Source organism: Dermacentor silvarum, chromosome 3 (genome assembly GCF_013339745.2).
Source record: "Dermacentor silvarum isolate Dsil-2018 chromosome 3, BIME_Dsil_1.4, whole genome shotgun sequence".
Taxonomy (NCBI): domain Eukaryota; kingdom Metazoa; phylum Arthropoda; class Arachnida; order Ixodida; family Ixodidae; genus Dermacentor; species Dermacentor silvarum.
In genome coordinates this window covers 215577774-215590348 of record NC_051156.1, presented here as the reverse complement: position 1 = coordinate 215590348, position 12575 = coordinate 215577774, and positions in this window count along the sequence as shown.

The window sequence follows — 12575 nt, the reverse complement described above, 5'->3', positions numbered from 1 at the left end:
AAAAAAAAACACACGAATGCGGCCAACCCTATCGAGGAAAGATAGAAAGACTTTTTTCTCGAAATGGTCCCCTCGAATTCAACCTTTTCCAGCCGGTAGACACTGCGGGAAAGAAGATAAGATCCCCTTGTTGTTCGGCACAGAATGCTTCTCGCTTTTTCTTTTCCTTTTGTTATTCTTTTTATACGCATACTCCGGCCGGAGGCTATGACCTTTTTGTTGCAAGCTTTATTTCATAGTTGTATCTTATGCACTTTAAGTACAACGGAGCACTGTAGCTGTCCTACATTCCCGAGACTGATGACTATGATATGTGTAGTATAGTGTGTAGTGTGTGTGAAGTGTGTAGTATATATGTGTATTATAGATATGACGTTATGAGAAGTGGTGCTGCACGATAGGTCTAAACATCGTTCCTGATAGGTATATGCAAATTTCCTGAAAACATAGTTTAATGAAGACATTCAGCAAACTTATATGGTTGGTTAGGCCATTCATTGTATATACATACAGCATGACAAATCAGTTGTGCGGAAGCCCGCCAAGTGGAGGAACGTACATGAAAGGGAAAAATTGTCATCCAGCCGAATTGAAGCACGAAGCTATTAGGGAGAGCCGCATCGGTTCCCTTTTTAGATTTGTGCAACAATTCGGGCAGATTACACTTTTCCCTTTTCATCATCATGCAGTACAGTAAAGCAGCAGCTTGCGCAGCTCATAATATATGAGGATAGGAACGTGAATGGTGCCTGTGAATGAGTTGTAGATAAATTGTGTGAAGGATCACGGCCGGAATTACCGAGTGAACCAACAAGAAAGATGGTGCTTATATAAACAGTGCTTAAGACTTTGTAGCACTAAAATTCTACAATGACCTATTTAGGCGGCAGAATACTTCTAATATGCGTCTGACGTCATCACCCCACCTAGTTTTGTGCCGTCCTCGACTGCACTTACCTTGACCTTATCACTTGGTATTCATTCTGTAACTCTAATGGTCCACCGGTGATCCATCCTACGCATTACATGGCCTGCCCAGCTTCATTTTTTTCTCTTAATGTCAACTAGAATATCGGATATCCCCATTTCCTCTCTAATCCACACCGCTCTCTTCCTGTCTCTTAACATTAGGCCTAACATTTTTCGTTCCATCGCTCTTTGTGCGGTCCTTAACTTGTTCTCGAGATTCTTTGTTAAAGTACAAGTTTCTGCCCCATATGTTAGCACCGGTACAATGCAATGATCATACACTTTTCTTTTCAGCGACAGTGGCATGCTCCCAGTCAGGATTTGGCAATGCCTACCGTATGAACTCCAACCCAATTTTATTCTTCTGTAAATTTTCTTCTCATAATCAGGGTCCCCTGTGAATAATTGACCTAGATAAACGTAGTCCTTTACAGACTCTCTAGGCTGACTGGCGATGTTCCCTTGCCAGGCTATTGAACATTGTTTGTCTTCTGCATATTAATCTTCAACCTCACTCTTACACTTTCTTGGTTAAGGTCCTCCATCATTTGTTGTAATGGTTCCCCATTGTTGCTGAATAGGACAATCTCATCTGCAAACCGAAGGTTGCTGAGATGGTCACCGTTGATCCTCACTCCTAAGCCTTCCCAGTCTAAGAGCTTGAATCCTTCTAAGCATGCAGTGAATAGCATTGGAGAGATTGTGTCTCCTTGCCTGACCCCTTTCTTGATAGGTAACTTTCTACTTTTCTTGTGGAAAACCTATGTAGCTGTGGAGTCTTTGTAGATTTTTGCTAAGATATTCACATATGCCTCCTGTACTCCCTGATTACGCAATGCCTCTATATATGACTGCTGGTATCTCTACTGAATCAAATGCAATTTCGTAATCTATGAAATTCATATAGAGAGGTTGGCTGTACTCCGCAGATTTCTCGATTGCCTGATAGATCACATGGATATGATCCATCGTAGAATATCCTTTCCTTAAGCCAGCCTGTTCTCTTGGTTGACTGAAGTCAAGTGGTGCCCGGAAACTATCGGAAATTATCTTGGTGAATATTTTATACAATACCTAAAGCAAGCTAATGGGTCTATAATTCTTTAATTCTTTAACTTCTCCCTTCTTATGGATTAGTATAATGTTGGCATTCTTCAAGCTCTCTGGTACACTTGAAGTCGTGAGGCATTGCGTATAAAGGGCCGCAAGCTTTTCAAGCATGGATATAAAGTTGGAAGCAGCTAGCGCAAAACAGGGGTAACTGGAGATCGCAAGGACGCGCCTTCGTCCTGCAGTGGACATAAATATATGATGATGATGATGATGATGATGATACTTCTATTCTTCGGTTTTCTTCAATCGCGCACTAGATATTGACATAACGCAAGCCTCAAACCGCTGGTGCAGATAGGGACATTATGACACGTTTTCAAGCTATTGCCGCATGGCTCTTGCCCGCTGTATCATTACTTACAATGTTTGACCATCTCCAATCTTCCACAGAAATTATTAGCAACATCTATTTTCTATTTCGCGGCTGCCAGCGTCCCCGCAACGCAGACGGAATCAAAAGCAAGCTGTTAAAACAACAGAGAGAAAATTAGCGCATGATTTCCCTCCTATCTCTTTTCAAGCTAACAGGCAAGCTGTCACGCACGTCGGAGATGTCTCCTAGGTCGATACGGTCACGTCGCTGTCAAAAGACAGAGCCGACCGGGACGTCACCGAACCGGCGCTTCACCGTACCCTAGAACCCGAAATAGAGGGGCTGTCTAAGCTCTCTTTTTTTTTTCTTTTTATCTACAAGCTTCTCTATGTCGCTCGCGAATTTGTGAGAGGCGAGAACGAGGGCTCGTTGAAAGGCGTTGTCCGAGTTACTACAGGCAGATGCACTGGCCCCCGATCCTCCCGCTGTCCTCAACTGTTCTTGCATCGTGAACGCAACGTCGATAAATCGATGACCGCAAGGAAGGGACGGGCTGCAAAAGAAGCCCTCCGGAACTGGCCAGGTGCGACCCGCGAGGCTTCGTCCGCTCGAAAGCGGTCTGCGCTGCTCGTATTTGTTATTTACGTCCTTCTAAGTTTTACTCTTTGTACGTCGCCTACCCCACTTCCCACTTCTTTTCCAGACTTCGTATTCTTTGCCTACGCCCAAATTTTGGTTCGTGTACTACACCACGTTCTTTTCTTCCAGCCAGACCGGCCTCTTTGCCTCTGTAAAGAAAACATGTTGTTTTTGTTTTGCTCTGTGCGCTTTCCGGATGTTCTAAAATTGAGCAACGTGAACGAAAATTGGGCCCCTTTGTTATTGTGTTTCATAAAGTAACGGTATGTAACAAAGAAAAAAAGAACGAAAGTAAGAAAGGAAAGAAAATAGGAGAGGAAAGACTAACGAGTGTGTGTTCACCTCAGCAACTTCCGGGAAACCAGGAGGTGTCGAAGTTTGTTCCACTTATCTTCTTTCTTCCACTCAACTAACTGAAACCTTAAATAAAGTTTATCAGGTAGTTCTTAACTCCTGGGCGCTGCTCATGCATTCTGTCCTGATGCGAATTTCCTTTAGGCATGGGTGAACGTGAGCTCAATAAAGGCACTTAAGATGCGATCAGGCATTTGGGCTGCTTTGATGTTTTCTACTAGTTCTCATTGTATATGTCCTTGTGAGACGCAACAGAAGGCATTTGGTCTACTTTTCTGTTTCCAACTAGTTCCTGAGTGTACGTTCTTGTGAGATGCAAAAGAAGAAAATGATCAAAATTCAGCCCCACTGACCCTTTAGTGAAAGCTCTTGCAGCGCCCACATCAGGCTTGCTATTGTCTCAATGCAAGCCTGTAAAGACAGCTTTATGCAAATGCTGGAGCGCCACAACATTTGGTTGAAGTACCCTCGAGTGTATTCTGGAAGTTCAGACCAAGGTCAATGCACTTTACGACTCGTTCGCAAGGATCAAATTATTAGCAAGAAATTTTATTGCGAAAGTTTTCGAATATGCCTCAGCACATATGCTAAACTGGCGCCATGACTCAAGTTAAGTGGAAATATTCGTACGAATAGCACAAAATGGACGTGCGCCCAAACTTAAACTACAACAGTCGACAGAGTTGCTAAAGGTAACTTATTCGACATGTGTCCTGTCAAACATCATATGTGGCGTCCCTACAAACTAGACATTTGAGCGCCGTCCTGTGCACAATGGTTTATAGGCCTTAAGCCACCCGCAACAGAGGTTCAGCGGATATGGCGTTTTATTACGTACCACACAGTTAAAAAGAACTATGTTCTTGAAAAAATACTGCACTGGCAAACGCAATCAATGGAATGTTTCTGCTATAGAGTGCCATTCAAAGCCAAGTCTTGGTGAGGCATGTGAAATCAGCCAGCCAGCCATCCATGACTCTTACTGGAAGATAGTACTGCCAACAGGTACCCCCCCCCACCCCCCCTCTATCTCTCCACATGTTCTTGTGCTCTTGGCTTGCCTAGCGCTGTACCGCACTATGGGAAGGTACCATAAGAAATATCGACCAAAGGAGCGGAGTGCCTTGGCGGGCAAAGCCAGATTAACGAGCCAACGTCGGGAGCTCAGCTGTCGCATGTTGCTGGCACCAGCGTCAATGTAGCGATGACACGACTAGGCTACGCTGTGTTTGTATGTGCCTACTACATTTAATCACACAGCATCTTGCTGGGTGCCATGACCCCATTTCTATAAGAAAGAAATGTGAGTACACCTTCACTTTTATTTTTTCTATTTGCGCTTGCCAAAAGAGTTGTAGCGATAAGCAAGCTCTGCGGTATTTGGTTAGAAGAATCGGGTAAATAGATTAAGAAAAATTGTTTTGGCCTAAAACCAACACATGCAGCGTATTGAAGACAGCACGTGCGACGTGTCTTCGAAGAGCGACCTCCCACGAATTCCAGATCGTCAAGACACAATAAAACCGCGCAGTCGCCTGCAACTTCAGTGATGGATACTTTGACACAGATGTAATGTCGGTGTTCTTACTAAACGGAAGTTACTCAAGCACTTACAGGCTTAAATACCACCACTACAATATCCGACTTAGAGTAACCTATCCAAATGTCATTAACTAAATTTTAATTAGCTAATTGCGTGTTGTGGTTTTCTGTCAATGTTAACACGTTCATTCATCCAACCTGTTTGACAGAACTGCGCCATCTATACCGGTAATTTCGGGAAACACTGATGGGAAAAAAAGCTTCATATGTAGGACAGCGAACGCCCAGACGCCCAAGGTGCCAGACGCCCAAGTGAACCGGCAGTCAATAAATCGAAGGACAAATGTCAGGGTAAAATGAAGAGATAAAAACCAGGTCGCACATGTTGCAATAAGGATAATTGATCGTGTTCAAGCTAGCGCTTGTAGCTGAAACTGATAACAGTACACCGAACCCTATAGCCCAGACAGAACGGGAAATCACGGAATGGCGAGCACGGGGAGTTGCATGGCGTAACAAAGGACGTATGGAGGGCAAGCGAGAACAGCTCATCAGCGTAATGGATCTCCGTACCAGGTTCTCATGACAGCTATTTGGACAAAGAACGGGAGCGGTACGCTGGATGTTTTCGATTCCTGGCACGTATAGCGAATGGAGCTACTGGCTATTAAGGACGATGCAATGCAACTCAACCATGTTGAAACAAACCTCGCCGCGCTCCAACGTGTGGACATGTTTGGATTTTTTAAGGCACAATATCTGCCATCGTATCCTACGCTTCCTTTATTCGGGATACTCTTTAATTTTTATCGTGTGTCATTTGACTCTCACGCCCAAATGCGACGCTGCGATTACAAATAAATTTTCGAAGCATACAGGAAGACCTCGACTGCTTGGTCATTTTGGTGCGCACAGCCCTTAACTACACACAAATAGACCATTATAACTGCGAGTGACTATTTGCATTTATCTATAAAATAAGTAATTGCACACAGTCATGCTTTCTCGGGATGTGCGCTTGAGCGAGCTGCTAGAAATATGAGGCGGAATGTCTTCTGAGAGAAATCCGCCGCGGTGGCTTTGCGGCTATGGTGTTGCGTTGCTAAGCACGAGGTCGCGGGATCGAATCCCGGCCGCGGAGGCAGCATTTAGATAGGGGCTAAATGCAAAAACGCTCGTGCCCCGTGCACTGGGGACAAGTTAAAGCTCCCTTGGTGGTCAAAATAAATTTGGAGTTCCCGACTACGGCGTGCCTCAAATCAAATCGTGGCACGTAAAATCCCAGAATTCAATTCAATTCTTCTGATATATTGAACAGAAGTAAGGGCAGATGTTGAAACCACTTAAACCTTCGCGAAGGCAGAATAAAGCCTCAGCTAGGTGGAATTGTGGGTTCCAGACCGCAACCTGTGCAGATGTGAGACAAGACATCTATTACCGTAGCGTTTGTAACCCCGTAGTTTGATATTTAGGATAAACCAAGATATGGTAAAGACCTCGCGGATTTCGATTAATTCCTTACTTTTCATAAGTTTTTAATGTTTAACCTCGAAGGGATAAGAGTTTACAGGAGCAGCATACAAGTAACTGCGGCGCCAGAGTCGGCGTTGTAGATCTTATACCATGACCCCTGCCACCACAGTTGCCTATAAAGCTGCTCCAGTAAATTATACTTTGACCGACGTCATCTTTAGCCAACGGGAAAATAACCAAAGCATTCGGACTACAAAAAGAAGCTGCTTGGTAAATCAAAACAGTACCTGCGGCAGCGTAGCGCTTCAAACCTTCATATGCACTGCTGGCTTGAGTTAACAAGCACAAGGATCTTCAGCTGCAACATTCACTACCACATCTTTTTGTTTGCCCGTATTGCTAGGAGAGAAAGCCCCTTATTCTCTCTCTCCGCTCTCTCTTCCCGTTCTTCATATTCAATGCCGCCTCAGGCTAAAAAACAAAGAGATATGCGAAGCCAAAGCTTACTCCAAATCTCTTTTCCCGGCGAGACGCGTCAAACATATGAGCAAACGTAAGCGGGAGTATGCTGCGAGCAACATCGCGCTCAGTGGTATCCAATTTCTGCCTCTCAAAACGGATAAAGCTCATACGTGAAACAGGTCTTTTCGAGCCTTCAATCTGATTTCTACGAGAACGTTTCCCCAATATAAGCAAACAGAACCGACGGTAAGCTTCTTCTCTCTACATTTTTACCTACGACACTATAGCATCACAGGCTTCGGCGCAGGCACCCCTTCGGCGAAAATGGAAGTTGATCCACTTGAATTATGCCCCAAGAGTTTGGCTCTCTTCCCTGTCGTATTTCTTAATTCTGTGGTAATTTCTTCTTTTTCATTCAAAGTTCATTTTTGATGATGCCTTAAACTGTCTCGCAGTCCCAGAACTTCTTTGTGCATATTCAGCGACCGACTTGCTTTTGCTATTGCCGAATACGTCACTGTTTCTGAGTATATGTGAAAGCCCCTGTGAATTTAGTTACTTGAATTGCGTCCGAGCCGGAATCGCACCCAGGCAACATATGATAAAGGTCCGCATGGCCAGCGGTAATTGACAGATAAAACAGACGGTACACGTGCGATAGCTCGGATAACTAAAACTAGAGAAAGACAAGTCACTTGAGGCAATTGTTTCTATTTCTTTCTTTGGGTGCTTCGCACCCTGAAATTTTCTTCTCTTAACAGCTTTAGTTAGTGCAACAAGAGGGGGTTTTGACAGTGGTAAAATGTGTGCGTATACTACGTATCGCAACCAAAGACCACAGAAACATAAACCTACACCAACTTTTGTAGTTCTAATGAGGCCTCTGCTTCTTTCCCTATATTTTCAGTAACAAAGCCAGACTGCGTGGGCTGCCATATAAGCCCACTAAGCGACAGAGCGCTCACAGAAGCGAAGATATTGGGACTCTGGACACGGCCGTCATTGGCACAGAAAGCTACTAAGACTTCGCAATTTCTCGCCTGACTCGTGAGCATACGTGTTGAGAGCGAACGTCATTTTCTTAGTGCATTGATCTTCATAGATTGTTTTACTCCCTAGTAATAAAACAATTTCAGTCTCGCCCATTGCATCGATAGCAATGGCAAAGTATTAAACTACGCGAAATAAGGTCCGTGGTTCTATCCGCCATATAAATTGCAGTAAACATTCGCTTACTGATTATACTAATACGCAAGGCTTCGCGCACGCACAGGCCGAAATAAACACATTCCACTCGATGACACTCGCGGTCACAACGCTGGCGTGTTGAAGAGCGTTGGCGGCGGAGGCGAACGCTTCCTGCTGCCTCTCGCTTCACTGCGTCTCGAAAACTTGACCTTACGTGACCTGCGGCACTTGGCGCGTGAGAACACAGTGCGCATGAAGCCACCAGCCATCTCGGTACGAGCTTAGCTTTTGCATCCGCTGTAGATTACCTCCAAGACACGGCGCGCGGACCTTGTATGCATCTAGCCACGCGGAAAGCCATGCGCAGCTAGAGCCGGGATAGAGGATCACCTCTAACTAGAGGACCACCATCTAACTCGCCTAACTGTACAAAAGTTAATAAGTAAGTAAATAAATAAATTAATTAATTAACGCGAAAATTATATGCCTGGAAAATTGATTGGGTAGGCTGTGTTAATGACGCAGCCGCAGTGGAGTACTTGAAACGTCTTGTTCGTGCTGCTGATTGTGTATAGGCTCTAGCGCACAGAATTAAATGACGAAACTAAATACAAAAGTAACATTTATTGACGTATTACAAAGTCTACGTGCTTAACCTATGATACAGCTAGTGGTGGTCCTACGCTCAAGTCTTGCAACCATGGATGCTCCCTATTCACAGTGGCCCACCGTTGCCAAACATGGCACTGACATCCCTCTGTCTTGCTGCCCGAGTCCATTCATGCCATTTCGGGATCCTACATGCTGAACGCGGAGGCGCCATGGCTGTACAACCGCTAGATTCTGCAACAAATTGCACATTTGGGAGTCTTATAACTCCTGAAGTGCGCATGTTGTAGTTTTATGAATCGTACCTACTGTGGCTAAGTGGGCTTTCTCAAACGCGACCACTCACACTCAAATCGACAAACGGGCAGCCGAGCTATGCCTCTCTGAACACCGAGCGAGAGGCTAAATTTAGCTCCGATTACGTCATGAGTGGAGCGACAACGGCGTCATCTGTACAGGTGAAACGTGCATGATCGACTAATGACTTCTTTCCTCGACACAACGATACCAAAGTAAGGCGCATGGGTTGTACAGTTGCAATGTTATAAGCAATATTAGTATAACATGTTTTAATTTCATGCATGTAACGTGATACATGCGGTTTTAGCAAGTGACGTCATATGCTGACTGAAATTAAAGACCTTGCATGCGAAAACAAAAAAAAAAAAAGAAAATATTTTTCGCAGTTTCACCCGAAAGGCGAAGCATCAATTGCGATAGCAAATTAGTAGAGAGCCATACGAAGTAAGAATAGTAGTTTTATCAGCTGTATAAACTTGAACATGCAGCAGCACCAGCAACGCGCAGAACTGTTGTCGACGCCGTCGGCGTTTGCCCGCGTTTGCACCGAACGTATGCGGCGTTGGTGACTGTTGCCGGTGCCTCTGGGGGCGGCTCGGAGGTTTTCGACGAGATCAGAATGGCACACTCGTCGAGCAGCGTCGGAAATCTTACCCACCTTCTCGTCTCGCAACGTTTTTATATTTATTATTGCGATGGCAATTATATGGACACTCAAAAGCAGATTTCTGCCGTCGGCGTCGCCGTCGCCGTCGCCGTCGCCGTCGCCGTGAGGTTCCGTATGACGTCATTTGGAGAAGAAATCGTCGCCGCGCGCCGAACGCTGTATGTGCGAGTGAAAGGGCGCGAGGGGCGCGTCTTTCACGGGGAGTGAACGCACGGCGGAGAACAAACGCGCGTTCTGCTCTGTGCTCCCTTAAGGGCTGCAGAAGTAGGCGTCTCTGTTCTCCTTCACAATCACCATGTATGTAGAGTAAACGCGCCTTCTTCCGACGAGCGAGAGGCCGTGGGGGAGGGGGAGGGAAGGGAGGCGACGTTTAGCTGCGGCACGCTGTGCCTATTTATATCAGAGGCTCCGGCAACAGTCACCAACGCCGCACGCATTTTGAGCGAACGCGGGCAAAACGCCGATGGCGTCGACAACAGTTCTGCGTGTTGCCGGTGCTGCTGCATGTCCAAGTTTATACAGCTGATAAAGCTAATATCATTACTCCGTATAGCTCTCTACAAGTTTGCTATCGCAATTGATGCTTCGCCTTTAGGGCGAAACTGCGACAACTTTTTTATATAAACACGCATTTGGTGCCGCAGCTAAACGTCGCCTCCCTCCCTCGCTCCCGTCCCCCCATGGCCTTTCGCGCGACGGAAGAAGTTGCGTTTGCTCTCTATATATGGTGATTGTAAAGGAGGAAAGAGACGCATAATTCGGCAGCCCTTCACGGAGCACGGCGCAGAACGCGCGTTTGCTCTCCGACATGCGTTCGCTCACCGTGAAAGTGCGCGTCCCTCACGCCCTTTCACTCGCACATACAGCGTCCGGAGAGTGGCGACGATTTCATCGCCGTTGACGTCATACGGAACCTCACGGCGACGGTGACGCCGATGGCAGAAAGCCGCTTTGGAGTGTCCATATAATTGCTATCGCAATAAAGATAACAAGAAAGATTATTCATTATGGAACAAAAGGTCCCTTCACAAGGTTGACTTGGTGGGCTTAAGTAACGTATCTTAAAGGGCTAACAGCGCACACAGACAGAGACAGAGGGAAGAAACAACAAGACACAAGGCTAGTGTCCTGTTGTTTATTCACTCTGTCCCCGTCTGTGTGCTCTGTTACCCCTTTAAGTCACTCTACACTGCTTCTTCCCGCTTCAAGACTCTATAGTTATTGCGTTAGCATGGATTGGAAATTGCTGGATGCGAAAGTGGCTTCTGCACGTTTTGATCTTTGTTATTTCCAACATTTCTCGATTCTTCACGTCAATTTTTAATTATTGTTATTTGCGAAATATCTGCTTTGTCATAAGAAATCTAACAGTATAGATCTGTTTGCCGATTTTTATTGTTATTATTAATATTTTTAAGGTGTCTCGGAGACGTAGGCGCTTATAAATATAAGGGACGTGCTTTCGATAACTGGTCTTGTATACGCTCTTTTTCTTCGTATGCCTCGCTATTTCAACTCCGTTTTTTATCTTAGCTAAACTTGGGTCGTAATATTCCGACTCACTTATGATGAATGTGCTGCTTTACAATGGATCAGTAGATAACTGCGCGAGGTGTTTGGTTACGCGGCGCGAGAGATTCCTTACGTACGTCCCACACGTGAGCTCCACCGGTGCTGTCCCATTTCGAAAAGGCACGCGGAACGCGAAAAGAGAAAGGACAAATCTGATCACTGACGCTAGCCAACGAGTAGTACTTTCCAAACATTCAGAGGGGCTTTCAAATAATCGCTTCCTGGACTACGTGCTGCAAGACGCATAAATGAGCGCTCATTATAGTAAATAACCTCGCCATTACTGTCGATTGCATATGTGACCGAACAGAAAATAAACTTGAAAATGCGACTGTGTCATTAATTTTTCGGCATATATAATGCGCAGAACTTACTGCTCTCAATAAATTCTGTGAAAAGCCCGGAAAGAAACTTTGACCGCTGCTGCAACCATTAAAAGATTCTGGGGTATTACACATAGAGAAAGAAAAAAAAGTTAAAGAGTGGACACTCCCATAGACCCCGGCGGCCCAATCGACTCTAGCGCACCTGGTGGTTGGTGAGAGCAACTGGCCTGCGCTTCCCGTTTCGGTTTCACTGGCGCGAATTTTGGATTACTGTGCGCAACTGACGTTTGGCTATGGCGAAAGTTAATACCTTAATACCTCTTAACTTTTTTTTCTTTCTCTATGTATTACAGGCCAAAACCACGATATGATTGCCTGGCGTGGCATATAGTGGCGGACTCCGGATTAATATCGATCACCGATGGTTCTTTGACGTGCGCCTAACATAAGTTGATGAGCGTTCTTGCATTTTGCCCCTAGTGCGTAGCTGCCGCCGAGGCCGGCAATCGCACCCATGACGTCATGCTTGTTGCAGTGCAACGCCAGAGCCACTAAACCACCACAGCGGCCATGAATAACGCAGATTGAGGATATTGAGTCATTTAGTGTTGCATCTCGCGGCAGGCCAAAATATTTCATATGAGGTTGAGGTCTCAGCAAGAGACCACAGAAAGAAAGAAAGAAAGAAAGAAAGAAAGAAAGAAAGAAAGAAAGAAAGAAAGAAAGAAAGAAAGAAAGAAAGGAAAATAAAGAAAGGCATTATGTGCAGAATTGTGCATTCATGTAAAGTTGCAATGCATAGCAAGGGTTTCAGTGAATGGCATGTTGAATACTTGGAACACTTCTCTTCTGAATCTGATTGCCTCCTTCCGCGCTACTGCTTTCGCTCGGAATAACGCAATCCGTCGAGACTCAATTTCTACTGGCACGACGAATCTGGCCAAACAGAAGCGGATTAGTTCCCGAATTACCTAATGCGCTGGTCATTACTCGCCAGGACGTCTCGCGAAGATTAGATTGTGCAAATTAGCATAGATTACGGTAATGT